This window comes from Aedes albopictus, chromosome 2, assembly GCF_035046485.1.
Source record: "Aedes albopictus strain Foshan chromosome 2, AalbF5, whole genome shotgun sequence".
Classification (NCBI taxonomy): Eukaryota; Metazoa; Arthropoda; class Insecta; order Diptera; family Culicidae; genus Aedes; species Aedes albopictus.
In genome coordinates, this window is record NC_085137.1 from 3587076 (window position 1) to 3608862 (window position 21787).

Here is a 21787-nt window from a genome sequence, read left to right on the forward strand (position 1 = left end):
AAGTTCAGTCACAGACAAACAGACGAATCACTTGGAACGAAATGCGATTAAAATCATCGTCACGAAAGCGTAATCGCCCAATGCTAATTACGCTGTGTTTCGCAAATCCACTGAGTAGATGGCGGTAGGGTGAAAATGTCAAACAGGAGCGAAAACAATGCGAGCGCCGTGAGCGAGTGATTTGCGAACTACAAAATATTTTAATTATTCGTTAAAAAAAGGAAACGATAGGAAGTGAGTAGAGTAAGACGTCTGCTTATCTTGGTTCAGTGTTAAACTTTTCAATGCGTGTTTCATATATTATTTTACAGAGAATCAGTGTAGAGGTCGTTTAACGTAATAAAAGCATTTAACTTAGAAGTCTATAATTTTACAAGAACGCATGGAAACGCCCCTTGAAATTTTACGGCGATTCCCAACCAGCTCAAGCAAATTCCCTTGGAATTCATCTTTGAAGTAAAATCACAATACCACCGAAAAAAACAACAAATAAAACAAACGGTAATCAAAACCAAATAATATTAATGCTTTCCATGAATTGATGGTAATAAAAGCTGCACATTTAGTTTGCTCACGCAGGAGTGGTTCATTAGTGAGCTTTGGATGTGAGTATACCAACGCTGATTGTGGGAGGAACGTTTGACATTATTTCAGACAGATGTGCTGGATTCTGCAATTAACCCAATCATGATGTGTTCAAGGAAACAACTCATCATAATAGTGATTGCTCCGTTAAGCCCAGTTTCGTGTTCAAAAGGAATCGCTCAACTAAGTTCTTGACTAGCAAAAAAAAAAAATTAAAGAAGTTGAATTTTGCTGCCAGCACAGTCGGCCATGTGATTACAGATACGCCAACTATCATTGAGTTGATACAGTAGATGTTCGATAACTGCAGCATGTTCACACCAGAGAAGTTGTTATAGAGATGCGCGAAGACTGAAACCAAAGGTTCCAATTGAACCGTCAAACGCGGTCCCAATCGAGCAAATTCAAGGAAATAGAAAAACATGGGGAACAAAGCGAAACATGAAAGCACATGAAAGTGTGTTAGTGCAAAGCATGACGTCATTTGTATGCTTGACATCTTATGGGCAGATCAAACTAACACGCACGCGAAAATATAATTTTGTTCACCGCAAAAATTGATTGTTGTTGGGAGTGATGTAAATAAACATAACCTAAATCCTCTTCGCGCTTCTCTATAACAACTTCTCTGGTTCACACTTCACATTTTAATAGTAGTAATCACGTTCAAATGTGAGTGTGTCTCTTTTGTAGATGTAGTTGTGAAGCTTGGGGGAAATATGTGAACTCTCACCCCGGTCGTTAGTTTTATCATTATTTAGCCGTTTGACCCAAATCAATTGGGTAATATTTGGATATACAATCTGAAGCCTTTTAATTAGCGTGAATTTTTGTGTATGGGAAAATTCACGCTAGTGTTCGTTTGTTGAAATGTCACTTATCTCTACTGAATTCGATAACTGCTACAATTGACAGGCATCAAAGAACTGTCAGTTGCCGCTAAATGCAGCCAAGTGCAATCGAAGAACATCGTATCGCTGTTGATGTTTCATTTTGACGGAGAGCGTTGTGATAACTAAAATTTTGTTGCACTTAATAGACTTTCAATTAAAAAGAATTACAGTAAAAGAGATTTCATCTGGCGAACTACTACTGTAGTTAAAAAGTCAAGGGTAGAAAAAAGATGCATATAAAGTTCCCTTTTTTTCAGATATATAAACCCATCAATAATAATGAATTTGTTAAAGTAGTATCACTGAAATTCATCCCAATGTACAAGGAATAGTAACTATAGTGATTTATATCACTATAGTGATTTTTCTAAAAGCTGATTTGCACCAACACCTAAGATTTTGGTAATATTTTTTCCCATTGCTCCCATAACATGGGGCCTAAAACCAAAAATAATAAAGTAGATTCACTTATCCATAACATGACCCAGAGTAACGTATTCTTCACTCGTTTGGTGATCAAAAACAAATGAGACCATTGTGCATGCTAAACTTGCTGGATAGTGTAGCACCACCAGCTTACGATTCTTCAGACGGCTCAGAAACTCAGCAGCAAAGCCTTCTGCGATTTTGTGTCGAAAGCAATTGTTCATATTATGCGTAAATGCTTAAGAGTCCATTGGACGGACACATATATTTGTCATAGTAGTCCAATATTTATCCAAGGTTGCCATGATTGACATTGTGTTGGTCATTTGTTGGGATTGTTTGGCCAAATATTTGTCATATGTAATGTGACCCTTAGTTGTGAACAAGGTAATGAATAGACCTATAACTATTGAATTCTCGCAGCATTGTTTCACGAACGCTAATGCAAATCTACTAGTTGAAAATATGCCCGTTCGATTTTACCGGGAACAGCTATTTTTTTGTTTATATTTTCTACCAGTTACTAAAGCAGTGTACGACACGCAAGCAGAAACCACTAAGCTTGGCACACTGCCATTTTTTTTAGAGAGAAGGGTGGATGTGTGGGTGTGAAATAGCCCTTATATCAAAGTGTATACTTTGCTGAACATTCTGAGCTCACGTCTGTCATGAGCGCATGGCGATGACACACGAAACCATCTTAGCAGGCGACGCCACTCTCGGCCTCTCGTTCGTCGACAGCCGGTCAGGTAAGACGTGCCACTGGGTGGTTCCTTTCTAGCAGATATTCAGTGTCACACAGACGTTCCCCTAGATAAGATAAAGTGAAAATCGTTTGTTTACATAATAAATTAAATTGCCGACAGACACCGAATTTACCAGCTATCAAAAAATCTGGAAGATTGCCCCTTGGAGGCATAGCAAGAGCTTCTCAAATTAATCGTATAATGTGCTCGTGTGTGAGTTTCCTTGCTCACTCGATTCGAAGGTCGATTCGAGATTCTATTTCAAACATCCTTTTCTACGAACCTCGTCAATTTGATGTCTCCTTGCTGCCACTTTTGCATAGACTACCTCGTTTTTTATTTATGCAACCTTGTTGAGTCACTTGTTCGGCTGTTCTATTTTCGGTATTTAAAAGTTCGAATCACCACAATTCAGCACAGTTTTACCGAAGGTCGGTTAATTTTTAAAATATGAAATTTTTAGCACAGTGCACAGACGTCAAACTCTACTCGTTCTCCATCTATCACCTTTTTAACGGTGAATGCTTCATAGCACACGACGAAAGTTTTGTCAGATCTCATGAGCGAAAAAAGTGCAAAACCCAAAGCCGTCTTTGTTTTACTCATGCAGAACTGTCAGAATGGCCAAGTCATGTAATGATGAATTCAAATTTTTGACAGTTCTCGTGGAGCTTACTTCGTTTTTGCTCCTGTTTGGCGTTTGCTCACTGCCTCCATCTAGTGGTTTGCTCGAACAGGCTCGAACAAGCACTACATAATTAGTATTGGGCGATTACGCTTTCGTGACGATGTTATTAACTGGAAAATGTTCTGATAGTTACTTCTGTTTCTCTTCTACATTTTAACTGATTAATAAATAAACATTAAGATATTTATTATTGATGAATTAAAATCCGTATCCCTGACCGAATGGTCCGAAATCTTAACATCTTTTCAAACATTGATAGAAAGTCTACATCATCGATCTGATAAATATTAGGTTGCTTTGCTCTTTTGCGAATATTTATCGCAATTGATCCACAATCATCACGATCACCCGGAAGTCTCCTATCAAATCTCGATTCGTGTGATGACCGCAAAACCACCAGCAATTCTACCGAAATGCAAACCAATTAGCAACAACTTCAATTTCCATCATTTTCCAATCAACAACTCCACTCAACATATCGTAGCTCCCGCCTGCCTGAGTCCGACCCTGTCCGGTGCAGCACTAATCCAATTTGCGACGCACGATTAGCACGTTTTCGGACGAGCGCAAAGAGCGTAGGAAAAAAACTAACATTTCATTCATAAAACGTCCAGCTCCACTTCCCGTGTTCCGGTCAGCGTCGTAGTATAGTCCGGTTCGGGGCGCAAACCGAGCGAATCGTTTTGATTTTGAAGTAAAATTTCCGACCAATTTTGGGCCCGTAATTATCGTCTCTTTCTTCGGAGTTGTGCGCCCGGGACCGCCATTGGAGGCGGGAGCAGAGCAGTGATTGGGCAATTATGAATTCTTTATGCAAAATTGTTTCAACAATTTATCCCAGTGCTAATCCAGCGTGTCCAATGGGTTGTTCCTCTTTCCCACGAGGGCCGATTCTGGGAAATTGCTTCCGAAATAAGTAAGTGCGAGCGCGCTGGGTATGACGGTGTAATCATCATCGTCGAAGTATGGGTGTACGGATAGGAAAACGTTACAAATGTTCGACTGACAGAGTCGATGTCATCAGCGAAGCAAACAAATTGACTGGATTTGGTCAAAATCGAATCCGGCTCTCAGAAGATATAAAACTGTAGTTTTTACGATATTTTGTTTACTCACATGTGTTCTAAAGTGAATCACTGTGCGCCGTCGTGGCCTGCTACGTCCGCAAGTTTGCCTGATAAGGGGCCGATACACTTCGAAAACCAGGTGCTCAAGTGTTACCGCGTAATCGAATTTCCATTTAAGTATAATCGCTAAGCAAATTAGATCACACCTTGCTCGCTTTGAATACGTTTTAAGGTGCTATTGAGGCGCGCAACTGATTAGATGGAACCCCGTCCCTGTCCCCGTTCCGGCATTTACAATGCCACTTTTAGCGAGTGAGGTGAGGTACCTCTCAAACATGTGTCAATCGATTTCCTGTTCGGCTGCCAAGGCCCTCGCTCCCCTCATCCTACACTACATTTCGAGAACGTTATCAGCAAATGCCCATGCTCTCTCGTATATTCATAAGAAAAGGCGATGTTGCGATGGGAAGACATTTGACGTGCAAATGACACGGTACAAAAATCGATTAGTCAGGTGCAATTAAAAAACAAAATGCCGACAGAGTCTTCACCTCGTCTTCCTTCGCTCATATTCATACGATTCGATATAGGTTTCCTACCAACCAACCAATGGCATTTTTTTTTGTTTTAGCGCAGCCAGATGATTATCATAACGATTGCGTGACTTGATTAAAGCCTCGAACTCGTAACGGAAGTGACTCACGTCCATTTTCGATAGACTGGGGAAAACACGCAGTTTACAATTTGAATCTTTGGTCATTTTTTTTACGATGGACGGTGTGATGATGAACTGATGTCAAATTAACGTCAAATGACCCACTATCCAAACAGCGTTGTCAATTCAATTGTCAAGTTGGCGTCTAAACTGGAACACTTCGAACTGATAACAGACTGCAGCAACAGTGAACTTTCTAAGCATGCCATGGAAAGACAAATAGCCAAGTGACACTGTTACAAATTATATGCCCTCCTGTGTTGATTATTCAGCATGTATCCGTTTATGACTTTCGAGTTCTAATTTGGTATGCATTGATACGGGAGAGTCGTACTTATCGCGGATGAAGACGATTGAATCGGCGCTTTATCGACGGCATTCGCCTTCTGGCTGATTCTGGCTGAAAGGTGTGCGCCGTCACATACCCGGTGACGTTCGACTTCATGTTATCAGTATAATCGCTGTTTTATTCTGGGGAATTTAAATAGAAGTTGATATTGCAAAAGCTATTTTTGTAATCGAGGAGCTATCAAGGTTGGCTGAATAAGCATAATAAACTCATTTGAAATATAGTCTGCTTTTCTGCACGGTGTTCTATGATAAATTCTAACGCTAATTGTCAATTATTTTACAAAATTTGAAGAACATTTTTGTTTTTCAGTCTTTGTATTTTTCAAAGGTCTGTTCGATCGATCAACGATCAAATCTGACTATACATGTCAATGGCTGCTACTCCGTGATTGATCTGAGCTGGTACCAATTGCACTGAGATCCAAATGAATAAGGGCTGGGACACTCCACTTATTCTCAAAGTGCAATTTTAGCAGCTCATACATTTTTGATTAATAACGGCGCCGGCCACGTCCTTATAGTCAGTTGGGAAGGGAAAGGAATGTTAGAGTGTGCTGGTTGTTGCTACTAAAGACCGAGATCACCTCTGCATCCCCACAACCAGCACGGACTGGGGTATTTGTTAGACAGAAAGGATGGGAGATCTGGGAGTCACCGTTGGGTCGGTGATGCGATCCATGGATAGGGTTTATTTATAGTGTTCATGATAGATTGTGTGGTGAACAAAAGGTGAATAAGGTCAAGCGGCATAGCACGCTTTGTTTGCATAACTTGTAGGCGTTATATACACTGTGCTGTGAGTGGAAGTTAGAAGGGAGGGAAACGACTTTTATTTCAATTCGTTTCTGGTTCTAGGGATGGCTATGAACATATGAATATGAGTTGTATATGTAAAGAAGAGAGAGGGAGAGAGAAAGTGGATAGAAAGATACAAAGTAGGATGAAAGGGACGAGCCAGGGATTGAACTCATGACCATTTGCATACGAATCAGAAGCGGTAGCCACCAAGCCCGGCATCCGAAGAAGTTCGCAAAACAATCTTTGACGAAGTCTCCAAAAGATTTGCCCGAGAATTTTCCAAACAAGTTGCTGATGAAGTTCCCAAAGAAATTGTTGAGGTAAGTAACTTCGAAAACGCCGATAGTATTCCAGAAGAATATGCTACTGAAATTCCGTAACTAATTACTGACGAAATTTCAAAGAAATTGTCTCAAGAATCCCCATAGAAATTATAAAAGCGACTCCAAAAAGAATTGCCGAAAGAATTTTCAAAGGAATACCTAATAATATAGATAAAGGAATTCCAAAAAAATACTGACGAAAAATCCTAAAAAATGGAAAGGAAGTTCCCAGAGCCATAGTCGAATGCATTATCCAAGCCATTCTCAAGGGATTCCTAAAGGAATTATCAGAAGAGTTTTTGGATTTGTCGATGATATAAAAAAAGCCAAATAAACTCGTAATGGAATTGCCGAAGCAGTTTCCGAAGCAATCACCTCAAAGGATGAGCCGAAAGATGTTTGGAAACAAGCAAGGAAATTTTCAAAGAAATTGCCGACGAAATTTGCCAATTCAAAAGCAATTTCTGAGAGATTTTCGAAAGGAATCTAAATTTACAACCAATTGCAAAATAATTTCCAATTAAATGCACAAATTTCCTGTATTATATTATACGTACAGGCCAGACTCGATAATCCGGAGTCGAGATGCAATATTCTCATATTAGATACCGAAATACCCAATTTTGGAAGTAGTTCATTTGATTCGCATCCGGATGCGCCTTAGAGAGACTGACTTCCGATGCTGAGTACCTCGCACAGGTTTTTTTTTTGAAACTTTTTCAAGAGTATTTTCAATTTTTTTTCCTGTACCGTCTACCCCCGTTGGTTTGTACGACAACGGGGTTCGTTTTTTAATTTGAACTTCTAGTAACCCTGTGGACAACAAAAAATACACTGATGGTAACTGTTTTTGCTGTTTTGTTTTGATTCTGCGTTCCGTTTCACCCCGTTCCATGAGCAGAATGGAACGTTTGAACCATTTTTAGTTTGAACGATGTGCAGATTAGAGGGGGTCAAATTAAAAAGTGTTCAGATTAGAGTAGGTCAAACCAACGGGGGTAAACGATATATGGTCCACGGATTTCCTCGGAAGTTCCTTTTGAAAATCTTCCTGGGATTGCTTAAGGGCTTCTATAGAAGTTTTCTTCAATGATTGATACAGTACAAATTCAAGCTTGTATGTATTGCTTCAAACATTACTGAAAGAATTCCAACCGAATTGTTGTCAAATCTGTTTATTGTAGGAATTTTTCTTCCGGATTTCTTCGAAAGTTCTTCCGGAAAATTGTCAAAAAACTCTTCTAGGAATTTCGCCAGGGTATCTTCAGCAATTCCTGAAAATGTAGCTTCAAAAGGTTCAATTCCAGAAGCGATCTTTTCATAAAGATTATTTCAGAAATTCCTCTAAGGTTTCCCATCAGAAAATTTAGATTTTTTTAACACAAATAATTTCTGAAATTTCTACAGAAGTTCTTTTAGGTTCAACTCCATTTATTCTCGGGCATTTTTTGGAAATTCCTCTAGGAATTTCTCAAGAGATTCTTTTGGAAGCTCCTACTGGGGTTTCTCCAATAGTTCCTCCAGGCATTGATATGGGTTCATCCTGACTTTCCTTCAGGAATTCATTCATTTTTTTTCAAAGATACTCTCAACAATTCTATAAATACCTGCACATATCCAGTTCTTCCAGGTATAATTTCAAACATTCCTGGTAGTAGTTTAGGGGTTTTCATACAAATTCCTTCAGAATTGTACAAGCCACTTTTCTGACAACTCCTTCAGATTTCAGGAGGCCTTTCAAGAATTCTATCAGAAAATCCTCCTGGGATCTCTTAGAAACTTATTGGGGGATCTCTTCAAGAACTTCCCCAGCACTTTGCCTGCGATTTGTGCAGACATTGTTAAAAGGTTCCTTCCGAAATTCTTCAAAGGATTTCGGAAGGAACCCCTTCAGAAATGTCTAAAGCATTTTCCCCTTTGAATTACTTGCAGAGTTACTTCAAAAGTCTCCCATGATTTTTGTATGCGAATCAAGAGGTATCTCGAGAAAATTTCGAAGAAATCCTTCTACAAATTTTCAATGGATTCCTAGAACAATTTTAAAAGTAATTACTCGTAGATTTTAAAATCAAATTTCAGGTGTGTTCTAAAGGAAACTATATGTTTTAACTAGCTATCCCTGCAAATTTTGTCTTGCCTACTGCGTTTTAAATCAATTTCTTCCTGTTCAAAACGTATGAAAAATCGATTTCTCAAACTCATCATTTCTCATTGTCTTTTGGCTGTTAAAATTCCTTTGGTGAGAACATACAGAACCAAATAAAGACGACCCAAATCGAACGATCCGTTCGTGAGTTATGAGCAGTCCCATTCAGCCACTGCATTTTTACATATAGATTAATTTTGGAAGAAATCCATAGAAGATTTCAATCCGTGGAAGGTGTTCCTAAGAACTTTTAAACGACATCCATGCAACTTTCCTAAAATGAATTCCTGCAGGATTATCTATAGATTTATATATCCTCTATGAAGCAATATTGAGGTGAATATATAACGAAGCCACAACTCGAATTTTCAAGAGCACAAATCTGAGAAACCAGAAGACGGATTGCGCTGAAAAGTTGATCGATTGGTCACCACCAGCGGGTCTCCAATCGATCAACTTTTCAGCGAAATCCGTCTTTTGGTTTCTCAGATTTGTGCTCTTAAAAATTCGAGGCGTGGCTTCGTTATATATTCACCTCAAAGCAATCCAGGGAAGTTACTTTTTTCAAGTTCCAAAATATTGATTTTTCTGGAGTAATCTCTCCAGAAAGAATTCCTGAAATGCCTTTTTTACGAGTACTATTCTTGTTTATCGAAACTACATTACAAACCAATCGCAAAACCCTCTTTTTAAAACTATACACTTTCCACTAAAAACTTCACCGGATGGCGAAGCGCCACGAGCAGAACCACGAATGAGCCGGCTAAACCATAAACATCGCGGAGCTAAGAAAACCTGTGACAGCGATTTCAAAACACTGCCACTCGCGCGCAAAGCTTGCTGCGATCCCAATTCGGCAATTAATCCATTAAGGTAAAAACATTCTATTTGTGTACACCCAACTTATAACACAAGTGAAGGCTTTAATGTGACGTTAAATTCTAATTAAGTTTAATTCAGAATTAACAATGCAAATAAGCTCATCATCAGCATTCGCAATACATAAAATCCCTTGAACTGCATTATTGATGCTGATAAGACCGTATGCATACAAGCTATAATTTAGCACTATATCAGCATTTTATGTGAAAACAGAACATTTCATCAGTGCTACCTAATATTTTGAAAGATGGACCACGTGCTCGATGATTACGTGTAGTGATGAAAACGACAAAAAAAGAATCCAATTTCAACTGCCACTACCACAATCGCAATTTGTGTGACAGGATTACATGATAATTCAAATTAGCCCGTTTTCTATGCATCACATACTAGGAAGAAAACGCAGCAATAATCATAAGCCTAAGAAAGAAAATCATAAAACATTACATAAATATAATGCAATTCCATCCAAACTACTTATTTTTGTCTTTCCGTTGTGGAAGGGCCAAATTTTCAATAACGTTTTTTTATTTATTTTGATTACCATCTGCTTAGCTGCAAGGCTGCGTGCCATGAAGCTAGAAAGTTCATAACATGTGATAAGGGCCTAAGTCCAAAATGTAAACATTGAGAAATCTGCTTGAGAAGGTTTCCATGTATGTTCACAAACCGTATTTAGAAATAAATATAAAGAAAATTGCGTTAACTACTGTTCCTTTGAATTCCGTCGAGTCGAGTCAAGTACAAGACACTGAAGACGACCTTACGGTTGAGGTCGAAATACGTATCTGTCAAAGGATGCAAATTCTTAGAGGAATTCAAAGGAACAGTACTTAACGCGATTTTCTTTTTATTTACAGATATTCCCCTAACAAGCCCAGGTTAATCATCATCGTATTTAGAAATCAGACACTGGATTAGTTTCACTTATGCAGCAAATGATGCGCATGACTGCTCCCTACATGCTGTCTAGCGCCAAAAATAGCATACTACAGTCGACTCTCTTCATATCGATGTTCTACATCTCGATATCTCTCCCTATATCGATGGTTTGGTGGGTCCCTTCACTCTGCATATATTTAACCTTTCTACACGTCGATATCTCCTTACGTTGAGCACATAGTGGGTAAGATGCGATGCAAAGAGGAGATAAGAGATCGGATAAGCGTCGAAGCACACTCTGTGGAAACTATATGCAGAACGCATGAACCGTACATAGTAGATGAGTTGCGATGAGTGCGGAGATGCGATGGAGCTGCTTCGACGCATGTGAACGCAAGAGAACGCAAGAGAATGCTAGTCGGGTATGGATTTTATGATTGCGCTCGTTGTGTATGTAAAGCAATGCGGATTTAATGTGTTGGGAATGCTAGTAGGTAATATAAAATGCGTTAATATGTTGTTAGAAAGTTTAAGGGTTTTATGGTATTCAACTCAATTGCTAAAAGGATTCTGATTGAAAGGTTCTGCTTTTTCTTTGTCAGCCAAAACTAGAAAAGAGTGTGACATCGATTTCGACTGATACTCTTTTACCTAATATATGATGAATATTGTGTACTTGGGTGTCTACTCATAACTCAAAATAAAATTCCCTGAGTTTTCCAGGTTTTTCCAGATGAAATTTTGAAAGTTTATAATTAAAAAATAACCCAAATTTTCTAAAAATTATAAAGGGTGACTTAGGGCAAGGATGGGAACACTCACTTGCAGAGAGTTACACTCACTTGATGTTTTCTCAGCTCCGGAGCGTGCAATCAAGAAATGATGTATGGACGACTTTTGCCTTGTGGTTTTGTCTCAAAGTTTGCCGAATAGAGTAGGGGTCGCACACGCATACCGAAGTAGTGAAGGAGCTGCGATGGCACCTCTCCACGAAATGAATGTAAATTACACTCACCTCGTGGAGAGTTGCTTTCAAAGCTCTATCACTACTTTGGCATACGTTTCCGACCCATGCTTTATTCGGAAAACTTTTAGACAAAACCACAAGGCAAAAGTCGTCCATACATCATTTATTGATTGCACGCTCCGGAGCTGAGAAAACATCAAGTGAGTGTAACTCTCTGCAAGTGAGTGTTCCCATCCCTGACTTAGGGTATCATCGCCAGGTTTGTTCTCTTCGTCATGAGGGATTTATGCCGGTCAAATTGCCTGAAACTTGATCATATTCAATTTGGTTGGGAAAGATTTGATGCCAACTCTGAGTTCAACAGGTTTCAAAAAACCCCCCATGACGAAGAGAACAAAACTGCCGAAAATACGTAAGTTCCCCTACTCTTCAAAAAATCTTTCAACATTTCTGAGCATTATTCCTGGAATTTCTTCCAAAGTATCTTCCTGGCTTTCCGCAAGATTCTTTCACACGAGATATCTGTTTGAGTACGTCCCGATATTTCTTGCAAAGGTTTTCCGATATACTAGAGATTCTCGCTGGATTCTTCCTGAAGATCCATCCAAAACTATTCAAAGTTTCTTCAAGAATGTTTTAGCCATGCGGTTAGAGTCCGGGTGGATGAGGGTTCGATTCCCGCTTCGACCGAAGAAAATTTTCACGAGAATAGCTTCTTATCCGTAGCCACTCCGTGTTAAGTTTCGTTCAATCGGTACAGCCGCCTGCTGAAGCCAGTGTCCATGCCTTTTTTAACGGTTTTCCGGGACAGCTATCCATAAACTATTGGATTTTTACCGATAGTTTTCCGATATTCCTCTTGTTTTCCTCACGGAACCTCGTCCACAGCTGCTTTCAAGATTCCATATGGTTTTCAGAATTCCTCCTTGGATGTCCTTAATATTTTTTCTCGGGATTACTATTATCTCGAGCTTTTTTCGAGATGTCTCATTTTATCTCAGGTTTTTCCTGAAGTTCCTGTCGAGATTTCTTCAATAACACTTTGCGGAGTTTCTCGCAACATTTTGTTGTTTTCCCTCGAATATTTCTCCATGAATTTCCTATAAGGTAAGGTAAGTTATCTCAGGAAACTGAGGAAAACCCGTAGAAGAATCCCTGCAATTACTTTGGGAGAAATTCCTGAAGGAATATCCAGAATCTCGGGACAATTTCTGGTAAAGATTCCGGGAAGAATTTTGGGAATAATGCACAGAATATCTTTAAAAACTCTCAGGTGGATCACTATAAGAAATCCGGTACAACTACAAGAAACAGCCTGGCTCTGAAAATATGCAAGAGAAGAATTCAATGAGAAATATCAGCAATAATTCCTGTAGAAATCCCAGAAAGCACTCTGGAAAAAAAAATCTTAGGGGAAAATCCAGGGTATTTTAATTAAGAAAAGCTCTGAGAGACATCTCATGACCAACATCGGAAGGAATCTTCTGAGAGAAGTTCCAGGAGATACTCCGAGAAAAATCTCAGGTAAAATTTCAAAATAAACATCGCAAAAACTTTTAACAAATTCCTGTAGGAGACCAGGAAGAACATCTCGAAGAAAGCCCAAAGCAATGGTTTGAAGATATCACAGGAAAAAATAAAAGAAATCTCTTGAGGAACTCTTGCAGTAAATTCGTGAAAACTCCTTCAGAAATCCTTGGAGAAACTTTAGTAGGAACCCCAGGAATAACTTCTTTAGCAGCTCTGAAAAACGTTCTGTGAAGATCTTCTGGGGAAGTCCCAAGAGGAACACCGGAAGGAATCGGGTAAAATTTTCGTGAGGAGTGCCGAAACAAATTCCACGATTTATCCCGGCAGACATTCTTATGGAGTATTCGGAATAAATTCTGGTAGAAATCCTACGAAGATTTCTTTGAGCAAAACACTGGAGGAACTCTGAGAAGAAATAGCATCCCCGTGAAAAACTCCAGGAGAAATCGGTTGAAATTCAGGAATCCTGGAAGGAATCCGGAAGTATACCTTTCCGGAAAAAAATCAAAAAGGAATACCAAGAAAAATAGCGTCAAAAATGCGGAATGGAGTTTTATAAGAAATCCTGGGAGACATTCCAGGAGATATTGTTAAAGAAGTTCCAGAAAGAAATTCTGACGGAATTTCTGGAAAAAAAATCCTTGTAGCGAAATTTCTATATGGATTTTTACTACCAGGTTCATACGACCCAATGTTTTTTTTTTTGGAGTAAAATTTCCCTGAGTACTCAAGAAATTCCCTGAGTATTCCAGGTTTTCCCTGTTAAATAAAATTCCCTGAGGATTACCGGTTTTCCAGGTTTTTCCAGGTAGTAGACACCCTGTATTAGAGACATCTTTTCTCGTAGATGTCGCCGAAAATTTTGTAATAAAAAAAATCTATATCCTTAAATAATACATACTTGCCGAATTTTTGTTTCTTTTTGCCGAGATCAGCACAATAAAGTAATGTTTTATTGCCGAAAATCTGTATGACAGTCTCATATTGATTTAAATTGAAATCAACACTCAGATAGCTCAGTCCTGAAAGTAAAAATATGTGTATACATAAAGATATCCCTCACGCGGATATAATTACATTTTATACCATGTTTTATACATTCTTTTATTAAATAATTAATTCAATAATCTCAATCTTGTACAGTTACACCAGATTTGTTTTTTGAACTGGTCGGTTTTTGCTATTGCAACAGGATCAAAACTGACTAAGTTATAGCAAAAAAAACGGCCCGCGCAAAACAAAAAGCAGGTGCATTTTATCTTTCTGCTCTTACAGATGAAACGATCATTTCACTACCCACATCCAAAGAAGCGCTGCAACATACAAGCGACTTCATCGATCAAATCACGCGAGTCGTTGATGCGCACGAAATAGGCGAAAAAGGATGTGAAAACAACATGCGCACCCTCATTGAAAACCTCATGCACTATGGCCTATCAAACTTCCCTCTTCTCATCTCATAACTTATCGCATCCGATCGCATCTCACCTTACCCACTATGGTCACAGCCTTATCTCGATATCTCTTTATCTCGATGCGATCTCGTTCGGTTTTGTTCTAGGTTTTCTCTCCATATGTCGATATGACCGTTTTCACAGGTTGCTAGATCTTGTTTCTTAGGTGCAAAACATTCTGGGAAGGCGAAGTGATATCTGTTTGTTGACGGTTTTTTCCTAGTAACGGCCGATTTTCCAATCTAGTATTCATTACAAATTGATTCTTGAATTCGATCTCTCCTTATCTCGATGGTCCCTTCAATATCGAGATGTAGAGAGTAAACTGTACATTGAAATTCGTATAAAAATTAAATTTTCGAACAGCAATGGACATTGGCCCTTTTTTAAAAATTTTATTGACTTAGACCCCAATACTTTGGCCCTTTGACAATAAGAAAATGACTTAGGCCCTAGTACATTGGCCCAATGAGCAACTATAAATCGACTTAGGCCCTTTTGAATTGAGCTATTTTTAAGTTAAAAGAAATTATGCAAGAAAGAAGCAGATTCAACTCAAAACCATGAAAAATCCAAGTAACGTGCCAAAAGGCCTAAGTAAAATTGAGATCTAGTCCACCCTGGGCCATTTTACTTCGACTTAGGCCCAAAAGGAACTATGAATTTACTTAGGCCTTTTGAAAAATCATCCAAAAAGTCATGTTAAAATGGGTTTTTGGCGTGGGTGAGGAAGTGTATCGATAGATTGCGTGAAACTTGATAGGAATAACGGAAAATCGCGTTTGTTTACATTTTCGACTTAGGTCCTTATCACATGTTACGCTAGATTTGTCCTATTGCCGAATTGTAACACTTGCAGTGCAGTAGCTGGGCTTTCATTCCTGCATTATAGCAGCACGCTATTTCACCTTTTCCGGCATTAAATCAGCATTATTCTGCATTTAAAGCAATAAAGCATTAAATGATTGCATTATATGTGCAGGTAATGCTGTAAGTATGCCAAATTTTATTGCGGACTGGTTACTTGGGAATAGCGCGACTGACTAACAAACATTTTTTCCTGCGGCCTTTGGGGTAGCGGTAAACGCTGTCCTTCTCATAACAAAGTTCGACACCAACATGCTTATCCTCTACCTGACTGCAAGGACGTGGCCGACGACATTGTATTATTAAAGAGAAACTGAAACCTGCACAGTGTGAATGATTATGAACACTCGCAATCAACCATTCAGTTGTTTTGTTATGTTACTTTCATTGGGCCGGGTCAATCACGCAGTAGCATAGCATCCATTGATACGTGCAGTCAGTCTAGGCTAAGGGGCCGTCCATATACCACGTGGACAGAAAAATCGTGATTTTTGACCCCCTCCCCCCTCCCCGTGGACAAGCGTGGACTTTTCACTGACCCCTACCCCCCTCCCCTAATGTCCACGTGGACATCAGAAAAAAAAATATTTGGATATTTTTATTTGAAAAAAAAACAGTGATTTTCTAATTTTTTAAGTTTTTTTTTCTGAAAATGATGCAATGAATAAAATATTTTTCTTAATTTTATATTTTACGAATATTTTCGTATTACAAATTATCTACATAGGCTACTATAGCTCTCTGAATGCTCAACCCACGGTTTTCTCATATTTTTAGATGACTTTTATGCTTTTATATACTATCTATCAAAGATTGTATTTTTTTAGATCATTGTCGAAAAACATTTATTACAACAACATTTTGAAAGTGCATAGTATAGTTTCAAAACTCACTCATAGTGATATGATTTTGAACTTAATGTTCTATAAAATATTTCATATAGAATTTTAACGAAAATTTTAGACACGAGACAGTTTGAAATCCTGATAACTTTTCAAGAATGTTGCCATTATAATTTCAAAATTGGTTTTAAAAGTTATGATTTTATCCTTTGAGTAGCCGTTGCGAACTTAAAACACGTCATTTAATAAAAATAATATAATATTGTCGCGCTTACATTTTATTAGAATCCGGCGGCGGTCGTACGCCCGCAAGGTATACAGCTACAGTGACAGTCGCAAGGCAAAACAAAAGAAAATATGTTCCCGCCCAAAACAAAAGCACGTGGGTTTCGCGAAGTGACAGATGGTTTTGAATGTATTTGTGATGAGCGGCAAGAGTGGTTCAGTGAAATGAGTATGCTTGCTGTCAAATCCCATATAATGGAATTGAATAATTTTAAAATCTGGTGACGCTGTTATGATTAGTAACTGTCGCGGTTATATCAGAAGCCAGAGGCAGATAATCGTCATATTCTGATTTTTCTTGAGAGGCATAATAGATAACTGTCACATAACATAAGTGGAACTCCATAGTCAGAACGAAGGAAAAAGTTGTATCCTTTACCAGCACGCGAAACTGTTATATCTCTTAAAAGAGGCATTGAACTGTCATTCATTTTGGTAAACAAAAAACATCTGATCCAACCAGTATTCCAGTTTTGTTAAAGAACACAGGAACGAAGATTAGCATCTGAAACATGCGCAAAACTTGCTGCTGGAAATCCACTTGTTCATTTTTTCATAAATTCATTAAAATCTTCGAAATAACATATCCACGTTTCACAAATTGATCTCCCTTTATATTCAAGGCTGGAAAACGTATTTTTGATTTGCGTTTAAAGTTTCATCACAGTTTATGTCTTATTTTTGATCGCCACGGGCTGCCAGTCTAGATCTATGAGGTCTTTGTTTTACTTCACGACAATGAAAAATGGTATACGTGCTGAAAAATGGTATGGCAATAATGTTATAACGCCTTTGCCATTGCGATGCCCTGTATACCAGCGTACGAAATCGAAAAGGCATCAACTTTTTAAGCCAGAGTTCCACTTATGTAACTGTCATGGAGTAGAATTACATCAATAATACAACATAATTTGTTACACTGATGATTCTTAAATCAATATTGTCCACGTGGACATTTGACAAACCCCCACCCCCCTCTCCGTGGACAAGCGTGGACTTTTCTCAGACCCCCTCCCCCCTCTAAATTGTCCACGTGGTATATGGACGGCCCCTAAGCTAAAGTAGATGTTCAAAATCATAATTAAAATCAGAGTTGAAAGTCTATGTTCAAATCGTTAGGAATAACATTCTGGAGGCGCACCATGTGTAATCCTGATTTAGTTAGACCGCAATTCACAATTATGAACACCAGCACCGCTGGTAATCTAAAAAACCTCTATAATCACGAATTATCCTCTGCTAGAATCGACAGGTGAGAAAAAATATGATGAGCTTCGACGAGTACTATTCGTGGGATAAATTGCCGGATAGCGTAGCGCCACCAGAAGCTTCACAAACCGGCCAACAGAATTCAAAACAAACAACAAACGCAGCCGCTCGTGTGTACAGCCTGCTGCGATCCCAGTTACAGCTTAAATTTCAAATTTTCTCATGATAAATTGCACGAAGCATTCATTATTTAACTCAGGCGCAGGCTCAGAACACATTTGAATTTGAATAGATCAAATTTATTTAAATGTCTGGGCTTTGGAAAACTAAACGAGTTTGAGGGTTAACACTGTATGTTATTGCCATGTTTATTTTGTTAAGATACCATTACATTTGACAAATATTTGACCAAACAGGCTGAACATTTTCGCAACACGAAAAAGGTCTATGCCTAATGAACTTGCAATACTTACCTCTCATTTCCACTTCCGATTGGATAATTTGCATAAGTCACCGAAAGACAACATGTCACGTTACACAAGAACTTTTTATTCTGTTTTGTAATCCACTATTCAAGTGTTTAAACGAAACAAGTACCACCACAGGAAATGCCGACGGCAAATTTAGGTAACTTCGTGCAACGCCTTCGATTTGCACATTTCTTTCTCACATTCGCTTTGTATCGAGCGCATTCATTCGTTTGCTCACAGTTTCATGTAATCGTGTTTTGCATTTTCTTCTTCACCACACTGATCAAAATCAACGCCTTCAATTATTCAAATTCCCCGGGTCAACACCGAACCGAATGTGCACGCTCTATTGCAATCATTATTAGCACATAAACAAACACTTCCTCTCCGACTAATTGATTGTCGGTCACTCGAAAAAATATCACCCCGTGCCAGACGTCGTTTTCGCTCCAAGCACCTCGACCGGATCGACTGGATATTGGTATCGGCCCCTGACCGGTCGTCGGTGGCAGCAGTCTCGTCTGACCCGGCAAGTGGCAAGTGGAAGAACGCAGACCGGTGGGAGTAGGCGGCGAATTGCCACTCATTAACACGCACCAAAAAGGGCACCCACCCAAGCAAGCGGGAAGGGTTGCACCTACTACAACACAAGCACCGTACGCGGGAGTGAACTCGTACCAAGAACCGCCGAACAACAACAGTAACTTCCGCACGCGACCAAGACCTGCGAACACAGAGACGGACACTACCGAAGTCGTTCAGTCTCGAACCGGAAAACCGGCAACAACAATCGACAGTCGACAGCCGACGATACAACAGTCGCAGCCTACTACCACTGCAGTCCACTACCCAACGGAGAGGCCTCTCTGGACCAGCTGCGGCTGCACCACACTCTGCGGCACACGCTCTACGGGTGCTTCTTGGGGAGCTCCAACTGTTTTGTCAATCTATCATCGTTCGACTCGAACAACACTAATTAATAAAGTTATAAAAATCAAATAGATAGCCGCCGGAATTGCTTGCCGGAGAGGAGAGACGAGTTGGCTTCTTGTGCTTTTTTTTTCATTCCACGGCTGAACCCCCCAAAAAGGTATCTTCCTCGTCGGTTACCCGTGGAACGGTGGAGCTTCTCAGGGAGTCTTGGGGCGGCAGCATTCTAACTCTTTCGCTCTCATTTTATCATCAAAGGGCGCGAGACTTGCTTTCCTTCTCTTTCGCGTGGAGCCTCCCGCGTCACATCATCCACGTGTTATTCGTTACTATCGGGCAGCCGACTATGATGAACGAAAAAAAAAAAACACCACACCAAACGGTGATGATATCTATCGCAGTAGTCGTCACAAAACGTCGACGACGACGACGTCGTCAAGCAACGCGGTAGCGGATGAGAAGCCTCAGCGAGCGAGCAGATCGAGCGAAACGAGCGAGCGAGCGCAATAACAAACGACGAAACAAAAAAAAACAACACAAATGACGATAAAAAAGCACATGCGTTTACATCGAAACGTCAAATGGGACTAAGAAAATGTGCCTCTCGGTATTGCAATCGCTTTCGATATGCACAAGCAGCGACCAGAAGACACACCGCCGCACCACCGTCGGGAAAGCAAGGGCAAGAAAACCAAAAGTGTGCGAAACTCCCCCCCCCCCCCCCCCCCTTCCTTCCTGGGACGGGGGGAGGTATCCCCCCGCACCCATGCAAAACAATGAGATCGGTGGCCACCCGCGATTTTACTGCGCGAGCTGCTTCCTTTCTTGCGAAGAATTGGGGAGAAGACACCACACTCGGAAGGAATCATCGCCACAGACACACTTGCATACGAGAGAGAGAGCACTCTCATCAAGCTCGGCTATCTTGTCATCATACACCACCCTCATCACCACCCAGTCGGAAGAGTTTCGTCAAGTTACCAATCGCAGTATGCTCCCCAACTCCTCACGTGCTGGCACTTGTCTTGGCCAGAGACGTCGGTTTCCATGGAGAAGCGAGAGCGAGCTTTTTCTCGAGCTCCCGCCATGGGCCTACTGCGTTGCTACCAACGGAACGCAGCTGATTGTGTTGGTCGGCTCCCCGAGTGTGATAAAAAAGCGCTTGAGACTTTTTAGATTTTAAACTGACTGTGTGTGAGGGGGCCGCTTTTTTTCGTTCGTCAAGTTCAGGAGAGTGTATTGGTTCTCAGAGGGGGAGCCGAGATTGTTTTTTGTCTTCTTCTTCGGCTGTATTGTGAAGCACTGCGAAGGGGAGGTGACCGACCGACCGACCGGTCGATCGTTGTACGAATGTGTATATGAGATATGGTAATGTGGCGTGGGGGTGCTGGTTGACGCAAAAGTGTAAAACCTGTCCGCGGCAAACAATACCCACCGAGCAACACTCTTTGCACCCAGAGAGCGGCGAGAGATGTGTGTAGAAAAAAGCAAGCGAATCGAAGCAATCCACAAAAGGGTGGGAGAAATCATATTCATATTATGCTGCTCCAATCAGAGGTGCGCTCAGGCTTAATGCGCGATATTGTATGCGCATTTTTATGCTAACTAGATGGTAATAAGGCAGCACCATTTTCCATCGGAGCTTAGGACAGGAATGGTGTAGGTAGTGATGTGCCTCGCCATCCTTTTCGCACGCTTGTGAATCGTTTGGTTTTCTATATGTACATGGCATCGTTAGAAATGCGAATATTATATAGAAACGAGGTACAATGTGGAATAAAACCTTTTTACTGCTCCTGCAGGAAATTTATAATGCATGGAACTTCAACTGAGCTGTGATGTGATATATGATAGAAAATGGAATGCCAAGAACGGAATTTAATATATTTTTATTTTCTAGCACTGATGTGTCTTGTACATTATTTTTCTTGCAATTATGAAAATTTAACATTATTGATATTTGAATCATATTTATTACATAAATACTAAATCATACGACAAACATCTCTACAAACCGTTGCTCAACTGTAGTAAACGGATGACTAGCAGCAAAACAATTCGAAGATGTGAACACGACTTTTTCGAGAGGCGCCCACCAGCCTAATCAGTGTCGCCGGAAAACCATAGAGGTTGCTCATGATTGAAACCTCTCTGTCTTTCCAGCTCGCTCAGTCATCAAGTCACGAAAGTTTTCATCGGAAATCAGTTTCCTGATGAAAAATACTAGAAAGAGAGAGGTGTCAATCATAAGCATTGATCAGTTGACATAATGAATCATAGTAGTGATGAGTCGACAAGACCTACAAGAGTTTGTAATTAGTTTTGAATCGTCTGAAAATAAGCAAGTGCTTGGGCTTTTCATAAAGCTGATAAAGAGAACGAAATGCATAAATATGTTGAGAATACGTCTTCTTCGATCGATCCTTAACCTGCGTTTATAGATGCGAATATCTTTGAAGATTACCCCAAAAAATCTTTTAAAGCATTCTTCAAGAATATTTTTTCCAAAAATTCTTCTCGACCTCGGCCTGAAAATTCTCAAGAATTCCTTTAACCCTTATGTGGCCGGCAGGGTACCCGGGTACCCAGCACCCATTTAAAATACACGGTGTAGAAAAAAGCAAAAAGTTTGCCGGCCACATAACGGTTAAGGATTAGTTTTGGTTTCTCCAGGAAATCCTTTGGAAACTCCTCCAGGCATTCCCTTGTGGATTCTCACAAGAGATTTCTA

At 39.9% G+C, this 21787-nt stretch overlaps 1 protein-coding gene across 3 annotated transcripts in view; it reads right to left on the bottom strand.

Moving 5' to 3' along the window:
* The window catches only part of LOC109404634 (POU domain protein 2), a 415841-nt gene extending 396081 nt beyond the window's left edge, over positions 1 to 19760 (bottom strand). Inside the window, exon 1 of one of the 3 annotated variants that reach the window (XM_062849023.1) lies at positions 18130 to 19760. The gene's annotated coding sequence lies outside the window, so the exon portion shown is untranslated. The remainder of the gene's footprint in view (positions 1 to 18129) is intronic. The other 2 variants (XM_062849022.1, XM_029864382.2) reach the window with 2 other exon arrangements.
* Positions 19761 to 21787: the final 2027 nt, after the last annotated feature.